Here is a 19,726-nt window from a genome sequence, read left to right on the forward strand (position 1 = left end):
CAAAGATGAATCTATATTTTATTAAAGTATGAAATCATTATCTAAAATCGAATTCAAACTTTGAACTTCTTTATTACTATTTTCAAGTAATAATCTGAACAAAAGAGGCTTAATGTAGTTTTGAGGTTATAAATTTGAAGCTCTTTATCCTAAAGTGATATTATTCAGAGTTAAACTCTTTAATCTTACTTTCTGATAGTATACAAGAAAATTCCTTTTGCCTATAGGTATAGAATCAAATAGTGAACCTAATTTATTGAGTTCATATTAATATTTATATTTTAGAAAAGAGAATATCGATAAATTAAAAGGTTGTAGTATATATAATATATATAGAGAAAGGAATAAGAGGTGTATATTGTTCTTAAAGCATTCAAGCATAAATTGAGTGGTTTTATGGCTTCTATGCCCGTTCAAAACAAGTAATCTAATCTCTTTTAAATTAGAAGGGGCGATTTGAGGAATAAAAACCTCTTTTAGCCATACTAAATCTATTTCATTAATAATCCACTTATTTTCTGTAGTATGGAACTTCCAATCCTTATATATATCAAGCTTAATAGAAAATCATTATTGTTGAATACTTTTACTCTTATATATAATAAAGGATAATAGTGCTTTTCTTATAATAAAGATATACTCAATAAAAAAGGTTCAACTTTTTATGTCAAACTGTTTCTTTTGAATAAAGCATCTTTTAGTACTCTTAAATATTATATCATTCAAGCCCTGGCCTTTTATAATACCAGCTTCATTCATATTCCATTTGTTTTCCAGCTTAATATGGATAATAGCCAGCAAATTCAACTTTTCGAAGAATTTGCTAATAATTTCGATAATAACACCTAAAACATGTTGATTATTGATTCTAATTTGTCTTTTGGTTCGAATTTTAGGGTTTCTAAGTAGAAAGTTGTGTATCTATTATTTTCCAAGTGTAGGCTCATTCCCTTTCACTTTGAAAAGGGTTTTGCCAATTTCTCGTATCTGCCGATATATAGGACTAATACTTAAAGCCTTTTGAACTAATATTTGTTTAATTAATGCTTTCTTCTGTATCAAGGCTATCTTTTATATATTTTGAACATCTTTTTGATGGGAAAGGTGACCTTTTATACAGCATTAAAGAGTAATACAAAGTATTCTATAATTCAAATTAGCTTTTCTGATAATTATATCTTCTATTATAACATTAAGTGCTATAATAATATTATCTTCGATATAACTATTATTCATAATATAATTGATAATATATCAAATTTTTGAATCAATTGATTTAGTGATTGTTGAATTATTAAAGATTGAAGAGAGGTGGTTGGTTAGAGCGGTGAGATTTATGAGGTGGCTGAAAAGAGGGGTGGCCGAAAAGTGGGGTACTGAACTTACTTTTCGTGGGGCAAAAGGTACTAAACCAGCTCCTCTCCAGCCAGCTTTAATATTCAAAGAATTCAGTGCTTTTTTTCTAATATTTTGAAAGAGTTCTACCTATTCAGCTCTTTGAATTCGCTTTACATTAGTTCAAGAATATTGATCGACCTTTAAAGCATAATATCGTTTCATTGGCCTATACACTATAATATCAAATGATTAAAGTAAATAGGAGTAATGAAAAGGTAATATAAATAAATCGATATCCTTCTTTATAAAAAAAGCAATAAAACTGCCTATAATATAACTTGAATAGCTATTTATAATTAAAAGTCGAGATTGGTTATTTAACACTTTCTTGAATTCTAATTCGAAAACCCTTTTTAGCCATTCTAATCCATAATTGTTTGAGATTCATTCATTCGTACTAATAGAAAACTGCTAGCTTTAAGGTATATCCTTTGGAATCTATACAGAGTTCGTATTCTAAGCCTTAAAAATGACCATAAGTGATAAAGCCTTTTCAACTACATTAATACATTCAAATACAGTTATCCATTCTTACTTGCTAGCTATAACTTTCCAATTCGATTTCTAAATAAAATCAATTATAATACATATACTTTGAATACTTCCAACTTCAAATCCGATTTCATTTATATTATATATATTATTTAATTTATATTTTCGTTTAATAAAATATATATAAAACATATCAAACCAAACCTGAATATTCTCTAGTATTATATTTTTAATTCAATTAGACTTTAATTGATATAAGTAGTATATCTTAAATTTTAAATATTGTTTTTAGAATCTATAGATCTATTTGTAGTTTATAAATGGAATTTCTATTAAAATAGGAATTCGAGATGATATAACCTAAACATATCAAAAACGAATTTCATTGACTATTTTCTTTACCAATATAAATATAATAAGGAATTCAATAATAATAAGTTATGAAATCCATTGTATAAGAGTATTTTCTTTTACATTTGAAAGAATTTGAGCTATTTTATAGAATTGAATATATAATTTCCTTTTAGCAACCCTAATTATAAGAATTGACTTAAAAACTTCAAAATATTCTGTAACCTTTCTAATTGATTTAAATTCCTTTAATTGAAATACAATAATAATATTCTATATCTTCTTTTCAATTTGAAAAGGTATAAAAAGTGATTTAATATATATAGCAAAATTTGTTAGGGTTTGAAGTTAATGATGGGCTAAATATGACCCGATTCCCCATATAACCCGGTTCACCATAAGTTACGTTATAGTTTATTTCTATTTTAAATTCCATTTTAAACTTTATTATTATTATTATTATTATAAATTATTTTAAAGAGTTTTTATTGATATATGTGGGAACACATAATTAGGAGCATGATATGTAATCTTACGCTTTACCCTACATATATATAAAGTATATAAGTGAGAATAGTACATATATATAGATATAGTGATTCCCTCTTTATATAAAGAGAATAAACAGAAAAAAAATAATCCTTTTACTTATATATATTATATATATACACCTTATTAAGTCTGTTCAATAATATATTTCTAAATAATTTAAATATTAAAGACTTCTTTAATCTACTTTTTAAATAAATCCAATATATTTATTTATTAATTAAAAGGTTATAGAATTATCTTTAAAGACATAAATATCAATTTCTCAATCTTCTTTTCATATTATATAATAATAAAAATTATTTTAAGTATTCTAAATATTATCTCAATTAAAAAAATATTTTGTAAAAGTAATCTGTATTCTTTTAATAGTGATAACGAATTCATAATAACTTGAATCGATTTGAAAACTCATATATAATAATCAGGAAAGTATTATTTATATTTTATATGATATACACAGCCTGAATTTTCAGAAATTCAGGATGCTCGCTTTTTCGTGTTTTCTGTATGATTATTGTAAATGAATTTTGTATATGAACTGAGTAATAGTAGTAGTAATAGTAGTATTTATTAATATTGAATAAGTTAGTATGAGATTAATTCTAGAAACCTTCGGAAAGATATAAGGATATTATCACGGTGCAAGGGATAGGTGCTAGGTAAGATGCATGATATTCTACAAAGAGTGAAGAAGGAGGTGGAGAGGTGTCGACTATATAGAGGATGGATGCCTTAGGCATCCATATAACTACATATCAAACCCATATTGAACCCGTAACAGTACTCCCCCTTAAGGACTTACTTGTCCCAAGCAAACTAAATCCATTATATAATTTATTATTATATATAAATTAATTAAATAATCAAATTTATTGAATTAATAATTTAGATATTTTATATTAATTTGACTTTTCTTTTATAAATTGATTTTTAAGTTTCCTATATTTTCTCTAAGTATTTTAATATAAATAATAAGATTGTCTTAGTTTTAAGATTATTTAATATTTATCTTAATAAACCAAACTTTTTAGAATATATATAATAATACTCCACTAATAGTTTTTCGTTCTTTCAAATTTATTATTAATTACTAAATAGGAGTATAATACTTTCATTTAATTAGATAATAATGATTATCTTCATTATAATTATCTATAATTTCTTTAAAAATTCATTTTTATACTAATTTATTCTTATTATTTTTTCTTTTAAGAATCCTATTTCTAATGGTAATTAATTCTGATTTGTTAATTATAATTTGTATTAAGAAATATATTTTATTAATTATAAAAGTGAATAATGAATAGTGAAAAATAGGAAATATTTGAATATTATCTAATAATTGAATAAAACAAAAATAAGGATAAACCTTTATAATTTTATATGGCCCTATTCATTAATTATTTAATTTCTTTGCTTTTTGAAAGGTTTTTATATTCTTAATATTTATAAATACCTTTTGGTTTATATAATAATGTAATGAGTCGGTATAATATTAATTTATATTTTCTTTACATATTGTGATTGTTTGTTTAATAAAAACTTATAATTATGACAGAATTCTTTTTATTCTATTTACTGTTTTATTACCCTTAAAAAACTTCTGTTTCTATACTATAATTATATTTGATGGGTAAGGTTTATTAGGCTTCGTACTAATATATAGATTAAATTTATAATTAATAAAGAATAATAAATAGCCGGTGGTTTTCAAAGTTATATTATTTAATACAAATTCAGTAAAAAGTAATTATTATATTTAATCATTCTGATGAAAATTTATAAAGGTTTATAAATATTATTTAAAAATAAAATTTATTCGTTTTATTTACTTATTTATTTATAAATAAAATATTAAAGAATATTAGAGAATTATAGCTAATTATTTAGCTAATTGAAATTAGAAATCGGATATAAACTATATATTATAATTAAAGATAATACTATTTAATAGGTTATATAAGGTATAAATATAATTAATAAAGATATTAATAAGCTTTTCTATTATAAATATTCTAATTTTTATAAAATATTTCATTTTAATTAATTAATAAATAATAACTAGAATATATTTATATATAGAATTATAATATATATAATTTAAAAGTAATGTAATATAATCTATTAATATATTAGATTAGATTTAAAAAGGGATTAATAATAGGTATAGGAATTCAAATGAGGTTAATCTTAATAATTTTGTATATATATAAAGATTATATATTTGTATATATAAAGTAATTTCTTGATGTATTTGTAATTATTAATATATACGAAAAACAAGATTGATTATCTTAATCCAACCTGGATACTTAATTAGATTAAACGAATACATTTTATAAATGATTTATACTTTTAATTTATTATTTAATAGAATTTATAATCTTTTTAAATAATATATTTTATTATTTGCTGTATAACAATCTTATATAGTAATTCGAAGTATTTTTCTAAATTCTACTAGTTATTTATGTATATGCTGATTCTCGATTACTGTAATAAATTAATGAATTATATTTAATCTTCTATAGGCATCATTAATTAGTTTATCAATTAATTTATCTTTTACAAATACTATAAGATTTGTTAATACTAAGTAAATATTAGTTTTCAATTTATTATAAAGATTAATATTAAATTTATTTACTAATAAAACTATATGCTCCCTATTCTTTAAGTATTCATTATCTTCAATTATAAAGTTTGATTTATTCTTTTTCTTTCAGTTTAAAATATTTGATTGAATAGTTTTAAACCCTGGTCAATAGATTATATAGAAATTATAATAAAAAAGAAACTTAGATTAATGAACTTATTATTAATTCAAAGTCTTTATTATAATGAAATATTTTAGATTTTTATAATTAATAAGAATCTCAAATTTCTATTATAAACCTTAAAGCTTTGATTATTATTTCTCTATAGACTTAATAATTATAAGAAGCTTTTTATTATAAATCTTATAATTATATTTTATTATAGAATACTTTATTGAAACATAAGCTATTAATTATAAAAGATTATTAAAATTGTATTAAAAAAGTACTCCCTTTAATGCCCAATCTGAAGTATTTATTTCTAAAATTGTTCGCTTATTATAATCAAAATATATAAAAACTAGTATTATAATAAATACATTCTTGAATATAATGAAAACATTTTTATATAATATATTTTAAAATTAACTAATATTCTTTTGTAATAAATTATAAAAAGATCGATAAATCTTTGAAAAATTCTTTATAAATTATTAATAGAAATTAATAAACCCTAAAAAGTATTATAGATTTTTCATTAAAAGTAGCTATTTTTATAATATAATTATAATAACTTTTTCAGGATTTATCTATATATTTTTAATTATAATTATTAATTCTAAATAATAAATAAAAATAATTTCAAATTTGTATTTATTTATATTAATTTATAGTTTAGTATTTGCTAATTTTTATATTATAATTCAAATATACTCTTTATATTCCAATTTATTTATTGAGTATATAAAAATATTGTTCAAATATATTATATAATATTTATTTAATTTATTAAATAGAATATAATTAATATAATATTAAAAAGATACTAATGTATTATAAAGATTAAAGGGTATAATAAGTAATTTGAAAAGATTAAAATAAATAATAACAGCTGTTTTTCATTTGTTATTTCTTATAATATAAAGTTTATTAAAAGTAATAATAATATTTAGTTTTGTATATATTATAGTATTATAAAGAGTATTTAAAATTTCGCGAATGATAGGGAGTAAATAATAATTCTTTATTATAATATCATTTAATTCTTAATAATCTTAATATATGTATATATTACTATTTAACTTAATAGCTAAAAGTAAGAGTATAATATTATATAATTTTAATTCTCAAATAAAACTTTTATTAAGATTATCGTTAATTCACTTATATACAATTTCGAGCTTTAATAATAATAATGAGTGGTTCTTAAAATATAATGGTTTCTTTCCAGACATTAGTTTAATCTTATAATCCCATATTTAACATAATAAAAAAATATCCGCATAATATAAAAGGAATGTGAATAACTTATCTTATAATTAGAAAGAAAGCTTTTATCAAATTTCCATATCACTACATTTAGATTTTCTAATTAAAATTTTAAAAACATCTATCTCTAAGATCTTGTATAAATGAACCGGCTTATAATAATCATAAATAAAATTATATAAGTATAATAATAGTTAAGATAGGGTTTTAATTAGATCCTTTTTATTAAATAGGATATCCTTGTATTCTTCTTTATTAAAATGAATTATTTATAATAAAATAATTATATTAAAATATTCCCTATTGTTTATAGTTCGATATTCTACTGCCTAATTAAGTTCGTTCTAAGTAACTCTTATTACATGAATATTATTCTATTAATAAAAAGAAATAAAACTTGAGGCCTATAATTAATAAATATTCTTTATATTTGGGTTTAATAAAGATGGCTATATTTCTAATATTAATATTAAAAGTAATAGTAAACAATTACATTTTAGATTAATTTATTGTTTATATTAATTAGTTATTTTTTCTATTGAAATTATATATGTATTCAAAAGATTATTTATTATTTAAGCTTATATATAAAAACCTTCATTATAAATTCTTGTATAATAATAATTTATATTCAATATAAATATTGTTTTAATATTTAATTTATTTTTACTAATAACAAACTTATATTCTTTATTCTTTTTGAACTAGTTTTTTATATATAATAATTAATAAACTTTCTTAAGAAATTTCTTAACTAATAGTAATATATTCAAAACCCTTTTTATTTAAAATTATTCCTAAATTATTAATAGATTTATAATCAGTTGTAATAAATGAATCGTTAATATTCGAATGATATATGGTGTATTTTAAGAATAATATTGTATAGTATAATAGAATGATATAAAAAAAAGAGTTATATTTAATTAGTTTATATATAAATTATAGTATTGAAGTTATAGTAAATTAAAAATGATTAATATGTTAGAAAATAATTTGGTAATAAAAATAGCTAGATTTTATAATATAATTTTATAGCTATATTTATAATAAAATATTCAGTAATAATATCTACAACTTTACTATTTACTAAGTAAAGTTCTCTTTAATAAGATAGAATTTGAGTATATATCTTATAATTAATAACAAAAGACCAATTTATGAATATTTTTCCGGAATATTCACTATCAATTAGACTAATTATATTAAAAGAAGATTTATATGCTAGAAATATAATAATTTTAATGAGTAAAGATTTAATATTTATAGTATTAAGCTATAAAGGCTCTTTATTAACGATAGTTTATCTTATTTATTTAATATCTCTTAATAACCTTTATGAGCAATTTAATGTAAAGATTGGGCTTTTTTTATATAATTATTAATTAAAAATATTAATATATTATAAAATGAAGTATTAGATATACTTTTTAAGAATATTAAAAACTTAGTTTCAATAAATTTCTGAAATATATTTAATTATTACTTAGAATAGAATGTAATATGAATATTATTGTTATTACTATAACTACTTCAAGAATCATATTTCTGGAAATTATTTCAATTATAAAATTCACTTTAATATTAATTAAAATATTGATTGTTTTAATCAGCGGGAGTATCTTGATACAACCCACGGCCATCAAAACCTTCTCAAGAATCCGTAAATTCTAAGCCTTTTTTAATTGTTTGTTATATATTCACTTATTTCTTAATATTATAATCCTATATTAAATAACCAGGTTTCTTATAATAATAATAAAGACTAAATTGATATTCCTTTTTTTTTTTTAATTTTTTTTTCTGAAAATATCGAGATTCATAGGATCAAATAATATTAATATAGTAAATAATGTATTAGTTAGAGATATATAATATTATATAAAGCTCAAGTTTGTTTTTAATCCTAAAAGGTATTTATTCTCTTATAGATTCTAATTCCAAACTTTAAATTTCTACTTCTAATTATTAACATTAATAAGAGAATAAGAATTAGAATTTTGTATAAGTAGTTGTTAAAGATTATAGAAGATTTTCGTTTTTATTATTATAATTATTTTATATAATTATTTATAATATATTATATTAAAGTATTCTAATTAAATATAAAAAGTCGAAAAAGATATCTTATCAGTTATCTTAAGTTTATTAAATCGAATTGAGGTTTTATATATTATATTAACTGAAATATAAAGCCCATTAAGCTTGTTAAGAAAAGAATTACTAATAATATAGATCGAAATTCCATTAATAATATTATTTATATTAATCAATCTCTCTTAACATATATAATCATTAATAAAAGAGATTAAATATAAAAGCTTCTTTTTATTTATATTAAAAACAATTAGATTAATTGTTCAGTAGATTCGTAAGCCTTACTTTTAAATAATATATTCCTTTTGTTAAAATATCAATTCTATTTTTTCCTTTTAAAGAAGTTTAGGGTTCTTTAAAGTTTATTATTAACTAGCTTTATTCTGAATAAAAATACCTAATGAGTTTTGTATAATTTGAGATTATAATAATTAAGTTAGTTAAAGTTAAATGTTTAATTGATTATTTATAGTAATTTTAAGGAAACACTTTATAATTAAATTTCGTTTAAGTATTTATTAAATGATAAAGAGTGAATCGAGTATATAGTTAATAATATTATATAAATAATTAAGGTAATTCTATTGATTTTATATTAATATTAATAAAGAAAGGGGCTATAAAGTTCATGATCCTGAAGGCTAGATAGCTCTTTTGTAATTTACTACTATTAATTAAAAGCATTATTAATTTCAGCTTTAAATATCTTAGGCAAAATAGGTGATAATAAACTAATATTTAAAGTGTCTAATATATTAGTTATAATAAATAAAAAGGATAAGATAAAAACAAAAATAAGAATAAAAATAAAAATAAAAATAAAAAGATATAAAAGGTATAAAAAATTATGAAAATTATAAAAGGATTTATTTTGAACAAATAAAAACAAAAATAAAGAATTTCTTTTCAAAATTAGATTATTTTTATTATAACAAGACTTTTTTATAGAATAAAATATATTATCATAATATAAGAAATAGATATTAAATAAAATATATAATATTCTATAAAAAATGAAGAAGGAGATGAAGAAGTGTTGATTATATAGAGGATGAATGCCTTAGACATTCATATAACTACGTATTGAACCCATATTAAACCCGTGACAGATATATTAAGCTATAGATTTATTTAATATTATAAAAAGTAGATTCATATATAAGAATAAGAAAGCTTATTTAAATAATTCTTTTTTATGAGTTAAAATAAAATTATTATTTTTTAAAGATTTTAAAAAATTAAATAAAATATTAAAAAATAGATGAATATATATCTTAAAAGTGGGTATTTATAAATATAATTAAGATTAAATATAAATATATTTATGAAAAGGTGTTTATTATATTATGAATTATTATTTTTAATAAAATATAAAAGGAATGAAGCTTTATTTAAAAAAAAAGAGAAGAAGAAAGAGGAAAAGTAAAAAAAGAGAGGGGAATATTTTTAATATAAATAAATATTAAAATAAAATAAATTATTTTCAGGAATTCAATTAATATTAATAATTATAATATTAAAGAGAAAAGTTGATTAAAATCTTTCGTTATTAATAGAAATAAGAGTGAAAATAATTATTTAAATTATCTTTTAAATTAAATTAATAGTTTATAATATAATATAAAATAATAGAAAGTTTTTTGATAATTATAAAAGTATTTTGAATTAATATCCTAATACTTTAATCTTTATAATATTATATAAAATCTTTATATTTTGAATATATAATAAGAATATAATATGGTATTACTTTTAATAGATTTAGTTTGAAAAGGAATTTGATTATATGAATAAGGTTTTATTTAAGACATATTCTTGAGAAAATGAATCATTATCTTTATTATTAAATTTACTTTGAATAAGAATTACGTTTTTTAATCATAATATTTATTTTATTAATAATAAGTTTTATTAGAAATTACATATTTTAAATAGGTTTATAAAAGTCAAGATTTATAAGTTTATTATTTATTTTATTTCCTTTGATTTTAATATAATTAAAGAATTAATAAATTTTAATATTAAAAATTTATATAACATTTTAATAAATATAAAAAATTCATTGAAATAAGTGTGATATATTATCATATAGATATTACATTATTAAAGTATTATTAATACAAAGCTATAAATAATATTAATCAATTAAAAAGATTTTAATAATATATTAAAGAATTATTAAAATTCTAATTACTTTTATATTGAGGATATAAAAGACATAATCAATGAAACTAAAGCTTATAACTAATTAATTTTTGTTTTGATATATTATATATTTATATTTAATACATTATTTTTTGTTTACGATTTTTTTATAATTATCTACAAAGATTAAAACTTCATCGAAAAGAAGTTTGAATCATTATTTCCTAAAGCTAATTATATTAATTTCTTTATTAATATCATTTGTTGAATTAATTTTATATTATAAAAAAAGGTAAGAAGGTTTTGATATAAATTGAATAATATTTGAAAAGAGAATTTTAAAGTATTGAGTTATTATTTTAAAAGTTTATTGATAAGCAGCTTTCTTATCTTAATTAATAAATAAGAATTATATTTAATAAACTATCGAATAAATGATATTTATTATTTAAATATATTTAATAAAATAAAGCTTGGTTTTGTTTAATATAACATTAATCAAAAAAAACTTGAAATCTTTAAAAAGAATAATAATAGAAACAAATCTTTATATAGAAAGTACTCCTTTAATTGTAAATATAAATATTTATTAAAAGAATTTAATATATAAGTCAATCTATAAAGAAATATTAAAATGATGAATCATATATTAAATATTAAATATAAAGAAATTTAGTCTTTCCGTTATATTATACCTTGATTTTATAGAAAAAGAAAAATACAGTATAAAAAATAATAGCTTTATATGGCACTAAGACTAAAGGACTATTAATTATCTTTATAAAGCTATAAATATAATATGTAATTATTCTAACTTTAATAATCCTAATAGTCATATATCTTTTGAAGATAAGTTCTTTATTAATTATAATAATTAATATAATGATAAAATCCTTATTAATAATATAAAGGGAAATGAACTAGTTTGTTTTTGTAATAAAATAAACTATTTTAAGTTTTTTGAAATTGAAAATAATCTTATTATTATTATTATTTTCGAAAATCTTCTTTAAATTATCTATTAAAATAACAATATCGAAATCCAGGAATCAAGATATTTGTTATAAATAAAGATTATCTATAACGTAACGTATGGGGAACTCGGACATATGGGGAACTCGGACACTTTTAGCCCATCACCAACTTGAAACCGCAATAACTTTTATTATGCATACCCAATCACCTTCTGCATCTGCTCAAATTGAAGAGAAGCTTCAAAAGGCTATAATTTCACTTCAATTGAAAGAATTTAAATCAATTAGAAAGGCTGCAGAGCATTTTGAAGTCCCTAAGTCTACCCTAGCTGATAGGCTGGCTGGGAAGAAAACACGTTCCCAAACCCACGAAATGGCTCAAATTCTTTCAAACGCAGAAGAAAATACTCTTGTACGATGGATTTCACGACTTACCATCACTGGATTCCCTGCTACACCTATGTTGGTGAAGGAAATGGCCGACGAAATTCGTCTTCGACGCGTTCGGGTCGCGTCATCTCGAAATCCTACCTCGACAGAAATTCCACCTATAGGCCACGAATGGATCTATAGATTCCAAAAACGACATCCAGAACTTAAAACATGCTATTCACGTCAATTAGAGTCTAATCGGGCTAAAGAAGCAACTCCGGAGAATATTCAGGCTTGGTTTGACGCGTTTCGCACGCGTCTCATTGAGCGAAAGTATGAATTAGATGATATGTATAATATGGATGAAACCGGATTTGGAGTTGGAAGTACTCAAAGTACGCGCATTATAGTCGATTCTACTCAGAAATCGAATTGGAAAGTTACAGCTGGCAAGCAAGAATGGATAACTGCATTTGAATGTGTCAATGCAGCTGGAAATGCTCTATCACCTATGGTCATTTTCAAGGCTCAGAATACGAATTCTGCATGGATTCCAAAGGACACACCTCAAAGCTGGCAGTTCTCTACTAGTACAAATGGATGGACCTCAAATAGCCATGGATTAGAATGGTTAAAAAGGGTTTTCGAACCAGAATCCAAGAAAGTGTCAGGTGACCGACCTCGACTTTTGATCATGGATGGCCATTCAAGCCATATTACAGGTAGCTTTATTGCTTTCTGTATAGATAATGATATTGATTTACTTATATTACCTCCTCATTGCTCTCACTTGCTTCAGCCACTTGATATTGCGGTGTATGGGCCAATGAAACGATATCATGCTTTAGAGGTCGATCGATATTCTCGAGCTGGTGTAAAGCGAATCCAAAGAGCTGAATGGGTAGAACTCTTTCAAAATATTAGAAAAAAAGCATTGAATTCTTCTAATATTAAAGCTGGCTGGAGAGGAGCTGGTTTAGTACCTTTTGCCCCACGAAAAGTACTCGATTCATTACCATTTAACTCCTCCCAGCAACCTTCTACTCCACAAATGAGAACCCCCAATCAAGACCTAGACTTGTCTATACTCAGGAGTTCTCCTCCAGATGGAACAGAACTAAGGCAAGCAAATCAGATCTTTAATACAGCTCTAGCAAGCAGTGGTTCTCCTGCATCGCCAACTCGTCGATATGCCAAGAGAATGACTAGGCTTGTAGAATCTCAAAATGCTGAGATAGCCCTACTTCGGAAACAGCTCTCTGATGCTCAGGAGGTAATTGAGACTCGAAAGAAAAGAACTAAAGGCAAAAGAGTCAAATTACAAGGTCAATTTGTCTTTAGTACCAAGGAAGTATTGAAAATGGTACGTGAGGCGGAGGAAAAACCGAAGGAGAAAAAGCCACGAGGACGGCCACGCAAACGCCCAATTGAAGAATCAGAAGAAGAGATTGAAGAAGAAGAGCTAGAGAATAGTTCAAGTGATTCGGAATTGGAATTGGAGGATTGTGTGGCTCGTAGAACAAGATCGCGTGTAGAATAATTGAAAAAGTGTCCGAGTTCCCCATACGTTACGTTAATTTAAAATCTATTACATTGTTTTAACAAATTCTTATATTATAATCTGTCTTTTCATATTTATTATAACATTAATGAAAAAATACTTCTTTATTAAAATTTCCCTCTTTTTAATATTCATCATATTAAATCTGAATATTAATCTCTTATTAAAATAATATATCAAAAGCCTTTTATTTAATAAGTACTCCTTCTTAATATAATTAAGTTTTTTTCATATATCAACATTTACTTAATACTTTATTTATTATTTGAAATATATAAATCTTTATATTTAAAAATGTTTTTTTATAAATTAATCTTTTTGTATTCTTAATTAAAACTAATATAATTTCAAATATAAATATAAAGGAGCTTAATTGATAACAAGTTATTCAAGATTTAACTAATATTGATTAAAAAAGAGCTTCAGTTAGGTTATAAGAAGTTTGAAAGATCTATTAATCTAAATCGAAAAAGGGAAGGATAAATATATAAATTCGAATATCTAATTTCAAGAATACAGCTTTAGAATTAAATAGAATTAAACCTGTTCCTTGAAATCCTGATTTTATATTCTGAAAAATAATTAATTTCTTATATATAGCTTTAAAAGCTATAAAGAATTCAATTTTTAAAATATAATTAATATATATCTTAATAAATCTATTAATTTAATTACCATATAAATATTTTAGATTACTAAAATAATCAATATCAAATAATTGAATTAAATGATTTGAATATAATAATAAATATAAATATATAATATCATTCTCTTTATAATATACTTAAAAAACTATTAATTTATAGCTTTTATATCTATCCAGTATCAATATTCGATATTTACCCTTTTTCAATTCTTAATATATTTATCAAAGTATTTCAATTATTCTAAACTTATTTCATTATTTATCCATTTATTAAATATAGATTTAATAGCCTAATCTATAAGAAGATCGGTTTTGATATATTAATTAAAAAGATAAATCTGTTCTTGAATTATTAGAAATAAGGGAATGATTTCATTCTCTTTATTTCCATATATTATTATTATAGCTCATTCTTGATTGTCTAATTATATTACCTTATTTCTATTATTTCATTCAATATTAATTATTATTATTATTATATATATAATCTTTATCATAAAATTTGTTTTATTAAAATTATAGAAATCTTCGTTTAAAATATTATATTTCACTTATATATTCATAATTGATTGAAACTATTCTTTAAAAAGCTTAAAATCCTTATAAAAAGCTTTTTGAAAGTTATAAATATAATTAAAATATATTTTTAATTTGATTCAATATTTTATAAATCAATATATCTAAAGCTTTCTAATGCGTTTTGTATTTTTTAATTCGAAAATATAATTTGTTATATCTTTTATATTCTTAAATTTAAATAAAAAATCTTTTGAATTTATATTAAGAATATATTAAATAATTATTTTCTTTTCCAATTCTGTAATTTTATAATAATTCGCTTGAATTTCTGTATACAAAAGTAAACTATCTATTCTATAACTGATTATTATATAAGGTATATTATATAATTAAACAACATATTGAATACTTAGTTTTTTATCTTCTTGAAGAACTTCAATAGCTAAAAGTAAATGTACTTTTTTATTTATAGATTCCATAATAAATAATTAATAAAACATATATTAAATATGAAAAGTATAAATTAAGGTGAAAGTGGCCTACTCAGTGTTAAATTATGTTATTTATAATATAGTTTTATTAATATAGATTGAAATCTTATAGATCTATAAAATAGATTAAGTATATATATCATTTTGTGTATATTCAGAAGTAAGAAAGATTATTTTTATTTATTATATATAATATTATTATTCTTTTTCCATATTAAAATAATATTATTTAATAATAAATTATAAAGTATAATAATCTTTCAATTATTATACATATTTATTACTTTTGATACTTTTAGAAAGCTATATAGCTTATAAATCTCTATTATAGTTTTAGAGATTATAATAGTTTATTATTAAATAAGAAGAATTGAAGGATCGTTGTTAATTATATAGGAAATATATTAAAAATAAGTAAAGTGGGTACTAAATTATTTAATCTAATAATATTATTAATAGATTTTATAATTATTTACAATAAAAAAGGCTTATTAATATTCATTACAAATAATTTTATAAAATCTATATAATAACATGTGAAATCTCTTAATAATATTGATTACATAATATACTTTTATAAGGATTATCTTTATCTAAATGAACATTAATATAATATATTATTAAAATTCCTTTTCAATAAAATTGATATCTATATTATAAATAATTTAATTTAATAAACTAATATGTGTATTAATCTAATATTCATGAAGCTTATCTCACATATACTTTATAGATATATTACTTGATTATTTAATACTCTAAAAATATATAGCTTTATTAATAATATATAGAATATAATTATTATTAATATAAAAAACATTTATAAGTATTATATAATTGAATCTATAATTCTTATTAAGAAAAGAAAACTTAAATCTATTAGATGATTTATTATAAAACCTGATAATAATAATAAAACTTAATAAATTACTTAATTATCTTAAAATCTTTAATATATTTAAAATTCAATCCATTTATATTTATTAAATAAAGTAGAAATGAAATATTTACTTTTATTATATTTTATTTTATAATATTAAATAGAAAGTTTATTTAGAAGGAATTAATAGAAATAGTTGCTCTAATATTATACTAAACTATTATCTAATTAAATTCAATATTCTTGATTTTCTTTTATATTAAATATTTATTATATTTAACAATAAATCTTGAAAATATATTTTTATTAATTATATTTCTAAAGAATTTATTTACATAATATCTCTTATTATTTATAATATATATTTCGATTATTAATAAAAAAAATTTACTATATTATTGAGAATTATTGCTATTAAAAAATCATTACAAGTATTTATTAATATAAAGAATGTTCTGAGAACTTTTCTAATATTATTATTATCGATGAAATATTAATCAATAAAACAATCCTTATTAGCATTCTTATCTTTTTGATTATTATTTTATTTGATATTTATAACAAATTAATTATATTGTTTCTTGAAGTTCTCATTATTAAGATTATTACATTTAATATAATAATTTGATTTGAATTAATCTTTCTCTTTTGAGTTATATTTGTAATATTTATAACTCTTTTTCTTATAATTAAAAAAGTAGTATTTGTTTTTGTTTTTATTTAGTAATATAATAAAGGATTATTCTCTATTATATTTATTATAAAGTGTTCAAAAAGAAAAGCTTGGAAAATCATTGTTATAGAAATATTAAATTGTAAGAAAAGTCATGATTATTAGTATATTTCGTCTTGAAAATGTTTTCTAATAAGAATTAAAATTTTATTTAAATTGATTAATGAAATTAGTAATATTAAAATAAGAATTTTGAATTATATTATAATATTTCAGAATGTTATTATATATAAATAAAATTTTAATATAATATAATTAAAACTTATACATTACTATAGAAATAATATATCGAAAAAACAAAGATTATAATTATTATAGTAAATATTTTTTAAAGATTTACATTAGGATTCTTTTTAATATATATTTTTAAATGAAATATTATTTTATTTTAAGAATATATTTCTTTAATGTTTAAATCCCTTAAAGTTGTTAATTATTATATTATATAAATCTTAACATGAATTAGAAAGATTATTAAGATTTATTTGATAATAGATTCTAATTATACTTGTAAATATAATTGAAAAAATATTTATAGTCATTTCAATTAATATAAATACTTTATAATAATATTCTCTAAATATAAAGATTTTTAAATTGAATGAATTGTTGATATTTTTATATAAATTATTATTTCTATAGATCTTGAAAAGATTAATAAAATGATAACTTTAATTATAATAATTATTACTTATATTTTTGTTATTATTAAAATAATGATTATAGTTTCTATTATCTTTATTATTATTATTATTTTTTTTATCTTAATTATTTCTATATTTATTATTAAAATTGTTAAAATCATTATTAAATAGACCATTTAGATTTGATAAAATAACTCTATTAAATTTCAGTAAAGTTATATTATATTTTCTTATTAATTTAAATTTAATATTCTATAGATTCTTTCAGAATTATATTTAAATATTTATTAGAGAGATTAATCATATTTATAATATCCTTATATTTCTAGAACTTATTAGCTTATGACTTCGAATCAAGTCTAATAGGAAGAATAGCTTAATTTAGTAGTAGTAATAGTAGTAGTATTTATTAACATCCAGAAAGTCAGTATAAGGCCGACCCTGAGAACCTCCCGAGGAGTATAAGGACGTACTAAGCTATAGACTTATTTTGATGTCGTAGAAAACAGATCTATGTACAGGAGCAAGAAAGCTCATTTGAGTAACTCCTCCTCCGGAATAGCTTATTTTGTAGACATAAAAGGCTATATTTCATTGATTTGATATTCTACAAGTTGATTTCTAATCCATTCACAATACTTAAAATATAAAAAAACCCTTTATTATTGTATTATTAACTTTTATTTTAATATTTTAATATATGTTATATTAATAAACTAATTTATGAAAACAAAGTAATGTTCTTTTCTATATATTGTTTAAATGTTTTTCAATAAAGTATATAAGATTATTATAAACAAGTTCTTAGTAGTAGTAGTAAATTCATAATCAATTCGATCTATATAGCTATACTAAAACCATATAATACACCTATATCTATATCTAATTGAATAAAGTAAATAAAAAAAAAGATATAAAAACCTACCCCTTTTTAATATTCTATTGAATTGTTTATATTGTATATCTATTTTATTTGATACTTATGTCTATAATACTTATACTTTCACATCAATATAACATTCCAAAATCAAGATATCTTCGTATTTTCGACTTTATTATGTAGAATTAATTCTCTATATCTTCTATATATCCTTTCATTCATTATAGTAATTATTTCTATAATAATATTATTAAGTAGTGAGTTTATAACTCTAGATTGTCCCTTTTAGTTATTAAATCTTGGGTTTATATACTTATCAAATCTATACTCTTTAACTAATCTTCATATACTATTTGTAATTAAAAGATAAAAAAGTAAAATAAATATTTATATACTTTTTATTAAAGCTGATTACTATAATTATAATATTATTTCAAGTATATTAGATATTATTAAAAAGTAGTTTGATATCTTTGAATATAACATAAAGAATAAATGTATAATTGTTATAAATTTTATAATCTTATTTGACTTCTTTATAATATTCTATATAAATATATTTAATATAGCTTTTATAAAGGAATTTATAGGCTCAATCATTAATTTCATGATTACTATTATCTTTATAGATATTATAGCTTTTTTTATACCTCTTAATATTTGTATTCAATCTTTGATCTATATTATATTGATTATTAGCCCTAAAATCTTTATAAAGACAATTAAGTCTAATAATATAAATAATATCAAAAACTTTATATTCTTTAAGCTTAAAAATGTGTAATTTAAGAAAACCTTTTATAGTTTTATATTAAGAAATTTTTTTACTTTAAATTATATTTAATATTAGAATTACGAACTACTTATTAAATATAAACTTCCTGCTCTGTTTAATCAACCCTTTATTTTTGCTAATGACTTATAAAAATCATTAAAGACTTTTTTTTATTGATATTCTAATAATCT

The sequence above is a fragment of the Botrytis porri genome, assembly GCF_014898465.1.
Source record: "Botrytis porri strain MUCL 3234 chromosome Unknown BPOR_006, whole genome shotgun sequence".
Classification (NCBI taxonomy): Eukaryota; Fungi; Ascomycota; class Leotiomycetes; order Helotiales; family Sclerotiniaceae; genus Botrytis; species Botrytis porri.